At 43.2% G+C, this 15164-nt stretch overlaps 1 protein-coding gene across 2 annotated transcripts in view; it reads right to left on the bottom strand.

The window, feature by feature from the left end:
- PTPN4 (protein tyrosine phosphatase non-receptor type 4) overlaps positions 1-14951 on the bottom strand; it is a 98669-nt gene extending 83718 nt beyond the window's left edge. Inside the window, exon 1 of one of the 2 annotated variants that reach the window (XM_048953769.1) lies at positions 14818-14951. The gene's annotated coding sequence lies outside the window, so the exon portion shown is untranslated. Of the gene's footprint in view, positions 1-723; positions 801-14817 lie in introns of those variants that run through there. The other variant, XM_048953770.1, reaches the window with a different exon arrangement.
- Between the last annotated feature and the right edge of the window lie 213 nt (positions 14952-15164).

Consider the following 15164-nt stretch of genomic DNA (forward strand, 5'->3'; position numbering starts at 1 on the left):
ACACTTCCCTTCAAAGGAAATGAATTAATAGTGTTTAGAACAACTCCATCATCAATTACGTTTAGGAACCTGCACAACTACAGAGACCCTTATTGCAGAGGGCTATCGGTGCTCAAGGAAGAGTTGGACGTACACTGCTGCACTCAGGGAGAACTGAGGAAATAAACTCAATTCTGTGTGGCTAAGCTGAAGCGTTTTGGGAAAGCATTACACAAGGCATTAGTACAGGGCTTGGAACAGTAATTGCTATAGAAGTAAACCATTTATATACAGTAGCCAAAGTGTAAAGCCGGATAGAGAGAACTACCAACGTATCTGTAAATACGTATTAGTATCTTCATCTATTTCCTTGACAACTTAGTTAGCTTTAAGTTAAAAGTTCTAAAGATGCATGTCAAATGGTAAATGAGGTCAAGCCACTGAACTGATTTAGAAACTCAGGCTTCCCATCTAAAACAAAAGCAAACATTTAGGCACTAAGCGAATTTACCGTCCGAGCTGCTGTATGCACTGAAGAACTCAAGTCATGAAAATAATTTTGAACAATCACATGAAATACTAACTTCACATCTATTAATTTTATGCTCTCTATATATCGGTATTCTGTGTCTTCATTCATATTGATGTATAATCAAAGAATTTTAGGATGTTATAATCACAAAATAAACAAGAGAGTTAGGCAAAGCAGACCGTGATAACAAAGAGAGTAAGCAGAAAGCTTACCCCTATCCTGGGCTCGCTCACAAAACACCAGCAAAGGTGATCTCCAGAAGAGATCCTTCCCCACTGCTAGCCAGCTCTTCAATAGGTCTAGGAGGGGTGCAGCCAGGCTCCACCTTTCCTGGCAGCACAGGTGAATTGCCTTCACCTGTGCTCCTCTGGCTGACTCATTGCTCGCCTCAGGTGATCAATCAGAGGTTCCCATACAATTGATTATTAAGATGTCCAAGATTCATAGAAAACTCCACAAAATCCTTTTCCTGGGTGAAGGAAAAAAAAGGTTTCTCCCAAAAAGCCTGAGATTCAGATGTTCAGTTCTCAGTACCATTCACTGAAAATCTAGCACATCTTTTCTCTTTTCTTCCTGACCTCCCTCCCTGACATAACCCCAAACAGCACCCACTTATTCAATAATAAGGTTGATTTTATTTCACCACAGGAAAGAATTCAACCAAATGAACTGGACATTCAATAGTGAATGAGAATGCCCATGAGTACAGTAAGCTTGAAATAATGATTTTGCATGTTAGCAGAATTTTGTTTTACAACAATTTCCTATGCAGACAAATCCTGTACATTTGTTTTAATATGTATACTGTAATAGATCTAAGCCAAACAAGCTCCGATGAGACAAAACACAAGCAGAACAGAAACTGAAAACACAATTCAGCAAGTAACTAAAATGTACGAGGTCCATGTGAGACCCTGTTGGTATACACAACACATATACAAAACATCAAAAGCACTCCATTTCTTAGAGTTTACAACACACGATTCAGGTAGCACTAAAAAACTAAAATATGTTGAAGGAGAGACAGATCAGCCCACAGCGTAACGTGTTTAAGTCTTTAACAGACATTATCTGTCTCACAAGAAGTAAAATTACATAAATTGCTGAGAGACAAATGAGGTTTTTGCCTTTTTTTTTTTTTCTCTCCACTGGAGCACTGGAAATCTGAACTTGGACATAAAGGTTAAGAGCAAGATGCAATTAGCTGCATTACTACACTGGGCTATTTGACAGATCCACGTGTTCCCTTTTGTCTGTCCCATCACACCAGCACAGCACTGACTAGCAGCATTCTTTTTGAGAGAAATGGGGAAAAAAAAAACACATTTTTTCTTATGACTTCAGCTGATTTCAGCACGAGTCTCCTGACTTGAGGCCATTATTTCAGTTTATTGGCACCATCCCAGTAAACCAGTATACCTATTCAGAGTACTCACTATTAAGTTTCTAATATTCATACTCAAATTGTAAATGTGTCTTCTGAATTGGGATCCCACTCACATAACTCCTTTTAAAAATTAAGATACTTCAAAGCTCCCAAAGAAGGACATTTGTCTCCAGGCGCGTTCTCATACAACACTAAGGAAGGCCTGGAAAACGATTAGGTGAGATCACCAACTTCTCAGGAAATCAGTAAACTTCTTAGAAGATAATTTCATGAGCGTACTTTAAAAAAATATCCTAACTCTACGCTCTACCAGCTGTAAATGAATTCTACCACACTCTATCTCAACAGGTTTACAAAAGAACATGAACAAGCCCTGTGTTGAAGCTTTCTCTCCCATGCACTTGCAGTTCCCCTTCTTGGTGCTGTGGATGAAACTCCCCAGTTCTCTGCTGTTACCAAATCAGCCATGAACCCATCTACCAGCACAGGCTGAGTGCGACAGTAACAGCGCAGCACCCATAACAAGTGGCCAGCTGAGCCTTGCTCATTCTTCATATTGGGAACGGTGACTTGAATTACTACCAGTGCAATTCCTAAAGCCAAAAAAATATCGTCTTAAATACTTGATTTTGTATTATTAAATCATGCTCACTTTTGAATGTCCAAATCCATGAGGTTCTCATTTTCCTTACAGAATAATCCAGTCCTCAAAACACTCAATTTTCTGAACTGGGTTGTCTACAGCTTTTAATAAGAACGTGCACAATTCTTGCACCAAGGTTATTAGTAAATGTAATGAGACAGAATTAATTTCAAGACTGATTTTTGAAGAGCATGACTAATAAATAATCTCTCTATCCTGTTACTTGCTCATACAATATAGTCATTTGTAGTCGTCTATATGGTCAGCTTCTGATCCAATTTATGTTTTCTCTACTGATCCCAACAGTTTTCACCTTTAAGTAACCCCTCACAGGCAGTGCATTCAGGGATTTATTACATTTAATGATTTACTAACCCTAAGATCCACTACATTCAAAGTAACACAGACATAAATTTAGAAAAACAACACTTTATGAAGTGACATCAGTGCTTTCAGATCACAAGACCAACATTTATTCTTAAAAATTTAGACTATTTTCTGAAAAGCATGCATTTCTTCTGCAAGTTCTGACAATTTCTGTGCTTTGTCAATGAGGAGTAATCAATTACAACAATACAGAGTAGCATACAAACTTGTCAGACATCAATTCTGCTGAAGAGGATCATAGAAGGTAAATGGGAAGGAATGAATATTTTTAGCAGGTCATAAGATACAAATATAAACCAGCTACATCATGCTGTTGTAGAGAGGGAATTCCTCATATGAGGATGCTTAGTCAGGCGCACAGCCCACAGGGTAGATGAAGGTCTGCTCTCATGTCACTTCGTATTGCAAAACCTCAAACAGATTAGCTGATAAGGCCTCCAAAAATATGCAGATCGACTAAGAACAGCCAAGAGATTGTTTCAGCACAAAGAAGTACAAAAATGAAGTATCTTAAAAAGTCCAATAATCATAACATACAGAAAAAAAATCAATTATGTTACCTGAAGTGAAGGTCTAATAGTCCGCAAGAACTTAGAAGCATGATTAATCTCTTCTCCATAGATAGCTGGTGCAATGTTTTTCAAGAAGCTCCACATCTAACATCAATTAGATATTACTTTTTTAAAATAATTGACACAGAAGACAGCAGCACTCCCACAGACAAACTGTCAGGCAGAAGAAAGCACTTCTGCAAACAGAACGCTAAGTACAAAATAGAGTAAATGAAGTGGCCAGGGAAGAATTTAGTCTAAATTTAGGACTATATTTTTGTCTCTGAAGTAAATTTCTAACCACCTGTTCTATAAACAGGCTTAGTTAAGGAGCCTCAGCCAGTTTGAAATGATGTTCAGTAAAACGGATTACGTGTTGGGCAGAACTATAAAACAGCATGCAGCATCGAGCAATAAAATCTACATTGCTCCATACCAGCAGCAAGTTTTAATAATTCCATGCCTCAGGTTTTTGGGGAACTACCCACAGTAGCTGAGAAGACTGTTTCTTTTCCAATCTTCCCCATCTTTTACCTCTTTCTTTCCCTTTCTCTTCGTTGCACTCAAAACAAATGCCAGATGTTGTCGTCCTTTCCCCTGAGGCATTTAGGGTTGGCTACAGAAAAGAAGCAATGGAAGAGGGAATGGATAATGCCTGGTTTCAACATACGGTGTACAGTTTGTATGTCTTGCTCACTGACATAAAAGAAGCAGAAGATCCACACAAATCTAAAATACACGAATGCTTTCTTTCAGAAAGATTCAACAAGCCTATCACATCCCTTAAAAGAACCAAGCTTCTCTAAGAATGTGTGTGTATATATATATGAATATGTGTATATTTGTAGATGCCCATTTTTATTTCTTTGACTCCGGCTTAGACTCTAGTTAAATATCAAGTATGAGTATGGAGGAAGGGCTACAGAATGAAATGGCCATTTTCAGGAAGAAAGCCATGTTAAACAGATTTCTGACATCAGGCTAACATATGCCAGCAATATTCTATTATCCTGTTTCCTTAAATGTTGAACAGCCAGGGAAATTAAAAAGAAGCTTCATGCTGCAGTGACAAAATAAGATAGGCTTTGGTGTACCTATCAGTCAGCTGAAATGCAGACATTAGCACACTAACATTGCAGATGTCTGGATGACATAAGTGTCAAGTTGAAAGCAGCTGACTCAAACGCAATCTGAAGCGGTAAAAGGAAATGAGGAAGAACTTTGAGGAACTAAGAGCATGTCTGAATTCACTTCCTTTATCACTTAAGATAACACTACAACAGCACTCAAATCTTAAATGTGTGTATTTCTATGTGATAACAAACCTGTTGAACAATTAATGTAACTGCAGTCATGGCACTGCGAGTCACCAGTTGTGCTCTCACCATGCCCTACCAGTGCCTCTCTTCCTCCTCACCACAATCAAAGCCTTTCTCAAGGTGCACCAAAAGTATCACCTGTGTAATCTTACCGCTCCAACTGTTAGGAGAGAGAAGGACCAGAGACGCACACTGCTTTCTCACCTCCCCGATAGAAACATTTCTCAGTCAGAACACGCTTGTGCAGGACCACACTGCTGGTCACTGTCTAGAGGTCACTGGCGCAGTGGTGGGGGAAGTATCAGCACCAGCCTCCTCCAAAACTAAAAGTTCAAAAAGCAGCTCCTAGCCCCAGCTGCATCCTCTTCTTGTAGCATAGGACTGGCTGGTGAGCAGGGATCAGGTAATTGGAGGGCTTAGGGAAGGCTATTGCCATCTAGAAGCCCTTATTGGTAACTTGATTTCATTTTCCAAAGTATTAGCAACTGTGAAAACCAAAACATCAACGCAGGAAACACCCACTGATGTACAAACGCTCTCCTGACAACCAGAACAAAGCTCCATTTCCCTCTGGGTATGCACTCCACCCAAGGTGATAAAACCATACCATTACCTGCCCCAAGTGGCACACAGGAACTGCCCAAATGCCACATTCCCAGGCAGCCAGCATGACTGAAGCCACAGCTGGGTTTCACACCATACTTTCCCTATTAGCCATCTCCAACTGCTCCTACAGAAAAAAAGAACCAACTTTCTCAAGCTTTAGAGTGCTGAAAGTACCTCAGTGAAGCCATCTGGCTTTCTATAGCCCACCCAGTATCCCAGGACCAGGTCTGTGGGAGCTCCCTCAGCCTGCCCCCAGTACAGTAAGACCAACACTGGCAAAGGCAGCTCCTGACAGCCACGGGCTGAACCTCTGAGGGCAGGAGAAAGCCTCAGGAACAGTTCTGGGTGTGCCGTACATTGCATGAGTTCCGTAAATACAGTCGGAAATACAAAAATTAATTCAACAACTCATACTTCAAAAATTTCTTTCACAGTTTTCATTACAATACACAAATAGGATACTGTGCTTAACATTTGGTTGACCTTTGAGGAAAAATTTCCGAGTGAATATTTTGCTGGATCTTTGCAGAGCACTGAACATGCACACAGACGTGAATGTGGCTCCACAGAAAAGATCAAAAATTAAACCACTGTGGAACGCAGGATGTAAATACATCATTTTCAAATGAAACTGTTGAACATCTTGTGGTGGTGGTAAAAACCAAATCACCATGCAAAATGATAATACAAGAAAAGTCAATTGTGTGTTTCTAATAATAAATGCTCTTGTGGCTTTTGAAGTCACAAAAAAACTCTTGGCTGAATTGGAGCATTGATCTCTGTAGTTATTTATGTGCCGTTCCTATTAGAATTCTATTGAATCCCTTGAATGGTGAATGGAAGTGCTTTTGAAAACACACACAAAAAAACTGTTAAACAAGGGACAAAATAAATGGAAAGCTCAGCATTGCCAAAAGAAGTTTGAGAAGGTCAGCAAAACTTTCAACTTTTTTTTCCTGAAGTACATGCATGTAAGATGCTGTTCAGTGGAAATGATTACCTGTAACACAACAGCAATACACAGGATACATTTCCCTGTCACTCCCAAATTGGAAGCAAGAGATGGGGATCTGTTCATCTAACATCGTTTCAAAACTCTTAGCATACTCTTGAAAGGTGTTCTGCTGTAAAATATGAATTGGCTATTAAAGATTTTGAAGTGTTGTCACTCCGTCCTTTTATCTACTACAGATCAGGATGAAACTATTTTATTCAGCATGTGTACAGATATATCTAAGTATGCAATATGGAACAATTAGATCAAAGACACTGAAGAAACATACTTCTTAAAACAGAACTCCCTACTGATTTTAGGTCACAACAGTTTTTATTAACAATGTTTACTATATATGTGCTCCTAATAATGATCTGCAAGTACAGGAAGTGCATGAAAAGCCTGAGATTGGGGTCCCTAATGCCTTCATTCACATGCATTCATTCCTTTTGTTGTCAATTCTTAACGCACCTTGAGGCAGTGTCAGGGCACTGGAAGGAGCTGGGTCCGCCATCTCACGAGGAACTCCACTCCACCCTCACTGCAGAGATGTGAGGCCTTCAAAGCATGGCTTGTTTTCTATGTATCACACGCAGCAAAGCGGGCTAAAGGGGAAACCTATTTCCATGCTTTGGAAGCTACAAGAATGAAGCTGATTTGTTTTAATAATTATTAGTCAACACTTGTTGTTGGTATTTCCCCCCCCCCCACACTTAGATGCGCAGTTACTATTAATACAATAAACAGCCATTAGGAAAGGCATCTCTTCCCTTTTAGCATTTCTGTGTTAAAACCTGACAATCGATTGTGTTTTTAATGTTAAATGTTATGAAGATATTCATGCACTGCCAAAAGAAAAGGGTTGACTATGGCTTTTCCTGACTACTAATTACTGTCATTTAAGTTTGGAAAGCACATTTTTAGAATGCGGTTTTATGTTTTCAACTGAAAAATAGAATCGTGTAAAGAAGTTTACCTTCAGAAGCTTCTGTATTAACCTGCCTTCATTTTTGCTGAACATCACATCTATTTTCTCAAGAACTATAAGAGGAAGGCAATGAGCACCTCTGAAAGAATCCTCAGCACAGCACTCTAATGACTTTAGTAGCATCCTATTCTGAAGCAGCTGCATATAATAGCAGTAGCTGGAACACAAAGATTCCTCTTTTGTACCTTCCTCCTTTCACTTGTGGCACCACAACTCCGCTGAACGATGGCAGCTTCGATTCTGAACAGACGGACTGAAAAATGCTTAAGTCATTATACTGCAGAAATAGAAACCAGAAGGTTGAGAAAGAAAGAGCAGTTTTATCAGCAGTGCAAGGTTTATCCAAAGGTGGCTAAATGTCTGCTCCAGTCTCAGATGTTAATCAAGTTCCTCTTTCAAGCTATTCTCACATACATCTCATTAGTATAATTCCTACAAAGCACTTTTATTTCTACTTTCTCAGGACCACATGTGTGTTCCCAATGCCAAACAAGTTATTATCCACAACATCCTCACCCAGAGAGGGATGCTTTTTTATTGAAATCCTTCTGCAAAAACACCCGGCAATAATGAGCTGCACACACAGCTTTCCTGTAAAAGGAGGGAGCACTGAAGTTCCACTGGGGGGTACAACAACAGAACCAGACCACAAGGAGGAGGCAATGCCTCTGCTGGTAACTAAAACTGAGTATTTTAATTGCTTGCTTCAGTTTTATTAAATAGCTCACAGCTATCTAGAGATTTTCTAATCTTTCATTTAATTAATCTCAAGAATTAAGTTCTCCTGGAGGAATTTCCTCTTAGAGGACTTCTTGTCAGATGTTAATTTTCAGCCTATTTTTTCAGTCTTCTCCAGAGGAATTCTGCTGTAAGTGTAACTGTATATACCCTTAGTGATTACCCATGCCTCATTTTCTTATTGTATCTCTTTTAGCTTTCTCTGTGGCATGATCTTGAAAGCAGAGTTAATTCATATATTTATTGCATGAGTTATTCTACCCAACAAAACCTACTTAACTGTGGAGAAATTAGAAAATAATCCAGTCTCAGTCACGCACAGGGACAGTGCAAAGCCAGAAGTGCCATTACAAAGGAGCAGAGGGCACCCACTGCACCCTGCCCTGCCCAGCACACACACTGAGCTGGGGCTGCCAACAAAGGCCTGCAACCCACAGCAGGAGCAGGGAGAAAGGCACAGCACCACCACTGCCCTGAGCCCCTGAAGCACTGGCAGATCTGATGGGTGAAAGCGACCAAAGAAACGTAAGCGGGTCAGAACACGCAGGAAAGCAGAGCAAAGAACGTTACATTTTCCTGACAAAATGAAATTAATTCCCAAGTTTATATACCAAAACACTTCAATTCAAGAACACAGAAACAAGAGAAATGCTAGACTAACTGGAAGGTACCAGGCTGTGGTATTGCTGATTGACCTATTCCCTTGTTCAATCACTGCTGGATTTTAGTTTCCACCTCCTGTGGCTGCATATACCACAGTTATTTCAGCAGAAACCTCCCATGAGATAATGACATTATTTGTTGACATTAAACAAAAAATATAAACCACGCTTTCGTAAACCTTTCATAAGCACTGAGAGGAAGTTCTCCTTCTTTCCCAGCTTCCCAGGTCCATCACCCAGGCTCAGACAAAGCCAACACATCCATGCAGTTTATGCAACATGTATACCTTAAACAGAGAAAGTATTATTTGCAGATTAGGGTTTCCAAAACTAACCTACTTTCTCATTTGTGTGGAAGTTGTAAAGCAGACAAGGGTGTCAATCCAACAGCAGCCTTCCCCAAAAAGCAGGAAACCTCTTCAAGAAAAGCCTTCATAGAAGTGCACAGCATGGAAGCTACAGGCCACGAGGATTTAAAATGCATATGCCAATTTCTGCAAAATTTCATTTTTAAGAAGTAAAAATAACTAATACATCTCCTTGCTCCTGAAGTACAACTTTTCTAAACAGGGGCACTACAACAAAAATGACTAAAACAAATCAGGGGCAGCACTGAGGCTGCACGCAGCTCAGAGATACAACACAGAGCTGCAGAGCAGTGCAGACACACCGCTGGACGGCAGAAGGTGACCTGAGAGCAGCAGTGGCATCGCCCCTCAGTGCTGCCCAGCTTCAGCCCCACATACATACCACAGAGAGAAACGTCACGCTGCTTTTTCAGATGACACCAAAGGAGTTTGCTGTAAGTACCGAGACAGACAGACACAAAGCGACAGATGTTGATTTTAACTCCCTCCAAAGCCAAAGCAGAAAAGACTGCAGGTTCCCCTCCCTTCATCCCCCCCTAAAAAAAACATTTCTGGTTTCTCTACAAAGCTTGTGACAAAAACCCATTTTTACCCTGTGTTTTGCTCTCCAAAATGATTTTGCTGTGTTCCTCAAAGCAAAATCACCAAACCATGCACCAGATCACAGCTGCACAATCTGGGAAGCATGTTCTTCTGACCCTGAGATCAACATCGCATGTTGGAATATCATAACTCACTTGAACCACTTTCAAAAGACTTATTTCTTCTAGCAGCAACTTTTCGTGTTACATTGAATGATTTTGTCAGGATTGCAAACGTTTGGAAGGGCTTACGACAACATACTGACAAAACAGCATCAGGAAATTATCTGTTCATCCAGACCTGGAGCACTGCTGGTAACACATAACTGCACTCCAACTGACTGGTGTATTTCTGTGTGCTGTTAGGAAAGTGACCATTTCTCAACCTCAGGAGCCAGAGGAAGTAACAAAATCTCCATGACGTTCCAGCCTGGATCTCCACTGGCACAGACAAGAGGGAACACAAGCTTCTGAATGTCACGCTCGAATCTGTTCTTTTATAAAACACAGCTATTCAGTGCATCAGATCCACACGCTTGGCTACTTGCAATAGCCACCTTCCATTGGCAAAAGGAAAGACAGGAATCCTGGTGGCAGCCTTCTCCCAACACAAAGTACGCTCCCACGTTTCAGAGACAAAGCATCACAGCAGGCTCCTATCTGCTCCTAGCAGCAGCTCTACTTTACAAGGAGAGCTGTCTCCTACAGCTTCCATTTCTGGTTTTAAACCTGACTGATGCCATCTTAAGAAGATAATCACAAACAAAACTGAAAAATAAAATTGATAAGACTTATCCTGAGAACAACTTTCCCATCAGAAAACATTTGTAGCGTAACTTTGATCACGGCGATGCAGTTCCACTGTTGCAGTTACAGAATTCCACTTTAAAAGTTACTCATCTTTTAGACACAAAATATGTTTAACCCACACACAGTTAATGCACACAAAACCGACCTGTACTGTGTTGTTACTCGTACTAAGCATTACAAAAGCAATGCTAAGAGCCTATGTTTAAAGGATTGTTTTTTAAGTAACAGTTTATGAAAATTATCACACAAAATAGCAAAATATCATGCAAGCAGGGCCTCCACATCAGAACATCCTAAAAGCAGCATCAGCTATAAGCAGGTTTTCAGCATTCAATTAAAAATCACTGAGTATTTGCTATTAAAGGTAAAAATTCCAAGTTGACAAGATACCAGAATCTTCTCCAACACGATTCTAGACTAAAAGAATTCAGGTACGGAAATGTTCATCTCGAGCAGCAAGGCACTGATTTCCATTTGAAGATGCAGGCCCTTTGGTCACACAGAATAGCTCAGACCTTCTCCCAACAGCTGACCCTGCAGAAGATGAGGGATGGCCGGAACAGCAATGGGAGCACACACACCACCACAGTGCATTATCCATTTCATTTATCGCCCCCATCTTATGGATGGCCTGAGAATCCCTCAGTGGCAACTGTTGTTTCACTCCCCAGTTTGACACTCTTTCCTAAAGCATTCTTCTTCAAAGATTGTAAGTACTCATAATTAAAAGACTGCTTATTTATGAATGGATACCAGCTGCTTCTCCCTTCCTCATGGAGCAGCAGAGATGGCAATATCTCAAGAACCACTCACAAAGAATTGCATGTCATTCAACAGCCGCCCTACAACTTCTCCAAGGAGTAATTGCAAGTGCCAAGTGTGCAAACAGAGGTCTAATTGCATCACCTACTATTTCTTTTCTAAAGGTGCAAAAGCCAATGAATTAGAAGCTGGTTCAATTCTCACACATCAGACAAGAAGTCATTTAGTTGTGCCTGTCTGATTTACCTGATAGCGAGTGGTAACATTCTATAGAACACAGTGGGAGAGACCCTATACCATCTGCACAGACCACCATAAAACAGCCATATCCTCCTCAACCAATCCGGGCATCTCATTCTTGTATGTCGACACACCAATAAAACTTCTGTGAACACTGTAACTGCTGTAAACTTGAAGTAATTACATTGTAAGTTATGAACAGCAACATTGTGGTATTCTCCAAAATAAGAATGGAGATTCTGATACGTAATTATACAGTAAAATATATCAGATAACTTTCAGAAATTTTCAAAATATTGGAAATTCAAGAGGCTTTCAGAAACCTGCATAAACTATCTTGCGCTGTGTCAATGGATTACAAGCCCTGAAGGAAAACCAACTCTGTACCCAAACAAGCGTATGAGAACAGCTGGCCCAGGCAGCGGAGACCTGCTGTCACCCATCAGCGGCTGCTGCGCTCTTTGTGTTCTGCCTCCTGCCCCAGCATCCTCCCCTCCCCTCCCCTTTTTGCACTACCTTCTCACTTCCTTCTGTCCACTCCAAATAAGCCCATGTTATGCACACACAAAAACCATTTTTACGGTTGTTTAGGCTGAAGCACAATAAAACCCGTGAGACCGTTTCATGAAAAGTGGCAGCACCACAGGGAAAGCATAGTATTAAAAACAAAACACAAACAGTAGACCATCTGCTGACAGTATCTTGTTTGACCACTCTTACAATTGGTGAGAATGGAAGAGACGTGACACAAAATCCAGGATGTGAAGGCACAGTGTTCATGTGATGGTCACCAAAGGTAAGCTGCCAGAGGACAGGGCACAACAGTGGGGCAGCAGGGCAGATAATCAACGGAAGCAGGAAGGGCCAGGGAGACAGAGCAAAAATCATTTAGTTTAAGAGAAACAATCTAACAGTGACAGAAGAAAAATGCCACACGTCTACTATTCATTTTAATTGTTTTGATAAACTGAGAAGCTGGAGCAACATTTTTCATCCACCCTTATTTTCAAAAGACACTGCACCCCTGCCTCATACAAATGTCTGGGTGCTGCAAGCAAGTGTTCCAGCTTTGCTCCCAGGTACAGGTCAGGACCAAGGGATCCATCCTGAAATGCCACCCCTTCCAGTTTCCTCAAGCCTACCACTTGCATTCAGTTTTCCAGAAGATGTTTGTAGAACATATTCCACTTTCTAAATGCAAGCATAAAGTGACAGAGAACTTCTGTCTGTGTACATTCAGCAAAGCATTTCTAAGATAACTCACCAGGGATAACAGTGAGACACAGCCCCCAAACAATAGTCAAAATCTTCTAGTAGCATCAGGATAAAAGAGGAAGAAGCCATACAGAAACTCCTCACTTTCACAGAACAGTCCCGTCCCACTGCCACAACAGGCTGCTGTGGTGCCAACTACATGGCTCTCTGCATTCAGGGAAGCCAGCGTGACACGCCACACACACATGGGGTTACCGACAGAGCACACGACATTCACAGGCAGCCAGTGCTCCTGGTAAGCACTGGTGCAATGCCCACAGAACGAGTCCGGCTCCGGTTCGGCTGCTGGTCCCTCTGCTCAGCCAGGGGTCACTGCAGGAACGGAGCCAAGAGATGCACACAGGTATTGGCTGACCGTATTTTCAAAATATGCTAATGGAAATGACATGTAAGTAGTACCAAATGAACTCTATTCATTACAGGGAGTTCACCCACTCAATTGAGCAGCTAGAATTACTCGGAAGATTACAGGATTTTGCTTCTACCGTGGCTGCAAACAATCAGCCCTTCGTTCTGCTCCCAGACACCCAGCACAGCCTCCACTCCCCTGTGACAACACTATAAGCACACCCAGCCCTAGCAGTATTTTTAGCAGGGGTGTTCAATCAATACCACTATGCACAACCTAAATTAGGCTTTAGCAGGACAACAGAATTTAAATCTCGTTCGTTGCCATACTTTACATAGAAAACTGTACTGAACAAGAAATAATCACTGAAGTAAATCCTAAGGAGGTGAATCTGACCACAAGCAAACTTCACATTGAAGACAAGGAAAGCGTACTAGGAGGTAAAATATTAATGTACTTCTGCTTTTGAAGAAAACACAATTATATTTGAACGCTTGAGTTTAAAAACAACCTACAAATAAAAGCATTTAATAAAAACTACACCAACAAGAAACTGCAATGACAACAAAGTTATCTTCAGATATCGGACCAACGCTTACATTTCTGAGTTCATACAACCTAAACGTGCCTGGGAAATGCAAACAAACACGTGCACGTTAGCTCATCGCCCAGAACCATATTTTATCAACACAGCACAAACTAAGTTCTGCCAAGATGTAAAAACAACTTTTAGGGCAGTGAAGCAAGAAATCCATTGTGGAAAAAAATGGCATCCGTAAGATTATGATACGAAGTATTTTACATTCAGGCAACGAACCGCAGAACTTCCCTTCAATATCCATATCTAACAAGAAGCCAGTTTCGCCAATTCTAATCTCGTTCACGTGCCCCTGCAGCACACATCGGCGGCGTGACGAACACACGGATGTCTGCGTGTGCGCGAAAGCAGCGGCGGCTCCAGGAGCAGAAAGCAGCGCTGTGCCTCCAGCGCACGGCCGGCACGGTGCCTCCCCACGCGCACCGAGTCGAGTTCAGGGCAGCAGATACCCGCGGACGAGAAATCCATGCGCACGCCGCCCTCCGACAGCGAACCTCCAGCTGAAACCCATTAGCACCTCTGTAATACACAACCGACTCGAATGCTTTCCGTGTCCCAGCCGAAACAACCACCGCGCGGCCACCCCGAAACCTCGCAGGGCGCAAACGGCAGCGCGAAGTTCAGCCGCGTGTGCCGCACAGCTGAGCCGCGCGCGCGTCTTGGCACAGCGCGGCGCCGCCAGCGCTTCGCCTACACGGCAGGCACGGCGTTCCGACAGCGGCTGCTGGGGAGCGCGGGAGGAGAGGAGCGTCCCTCAGCCGGGTACGTGCGGTTGGTTATACAACCCTTCTGCCGGAGGGAGAGACTGAAAACGGACCGGAGCCACGCGACGACCGCGTTTCCCCGTCCCTATCCGGAGCAGCGTGCCTGCGTGTGCCTAGAAAGCGCAGCGATGCCAACTTTCGGGCTGTAATTCGGCCGCCGCTGCTCCGCCGCCGTCCCGCAGGGCCCTCGGCTGCAGGAGCCGGGCTCCCGAGCCGCAACGGCAAGGGGGGGAGGAGGGTTTTGCCGGGGGTGACGGCGTCGCGCGGCCCCCCGCCCGCCTTACCTTCATATAACAGCCACGTCCTTGCAGATGGAGCGGGGAAGGGGGCGGCCGCGGGAACGCGGAGGAGAGAGGCGCGGGGGCTGCGCTCGCCGCCGCTGCCCCGCGACCCCCGCCGCGGGGGCGCGCCCGGGCACGCGCTGAGACGCGCACGCCCCGCACCGCCTTCAGATCCCCCGCAGCGCCCGGCCCGGCCGCGGCCTCGGCAACGGCGCCCGCAGCCGCAGCAGCCGCCCCGCGCCCAGCCGCAGCGGCGAGGACCACATCGTACTGCGGCGGCTGGGCCGAGGGACCGGCTGAGGGGCGGGGGGAGGGACGGGGAAGCCCAAGAGGGAGGGAGGGAAGGAGGG

This window comes from Lagopus muta, chromosome 8 (genome assembly GCF_023343835.1).
Source record: "Lagopus muta isolate bLagMut1 chromosome 8, bLagMut1 primary, whole genome shotgun sequence".
Lineage (NCBI taxonomy): Eukaryota > Metazoa > Chordata > Aves > Galliformes > Phasianidae > Lagopus > Lagopus muta.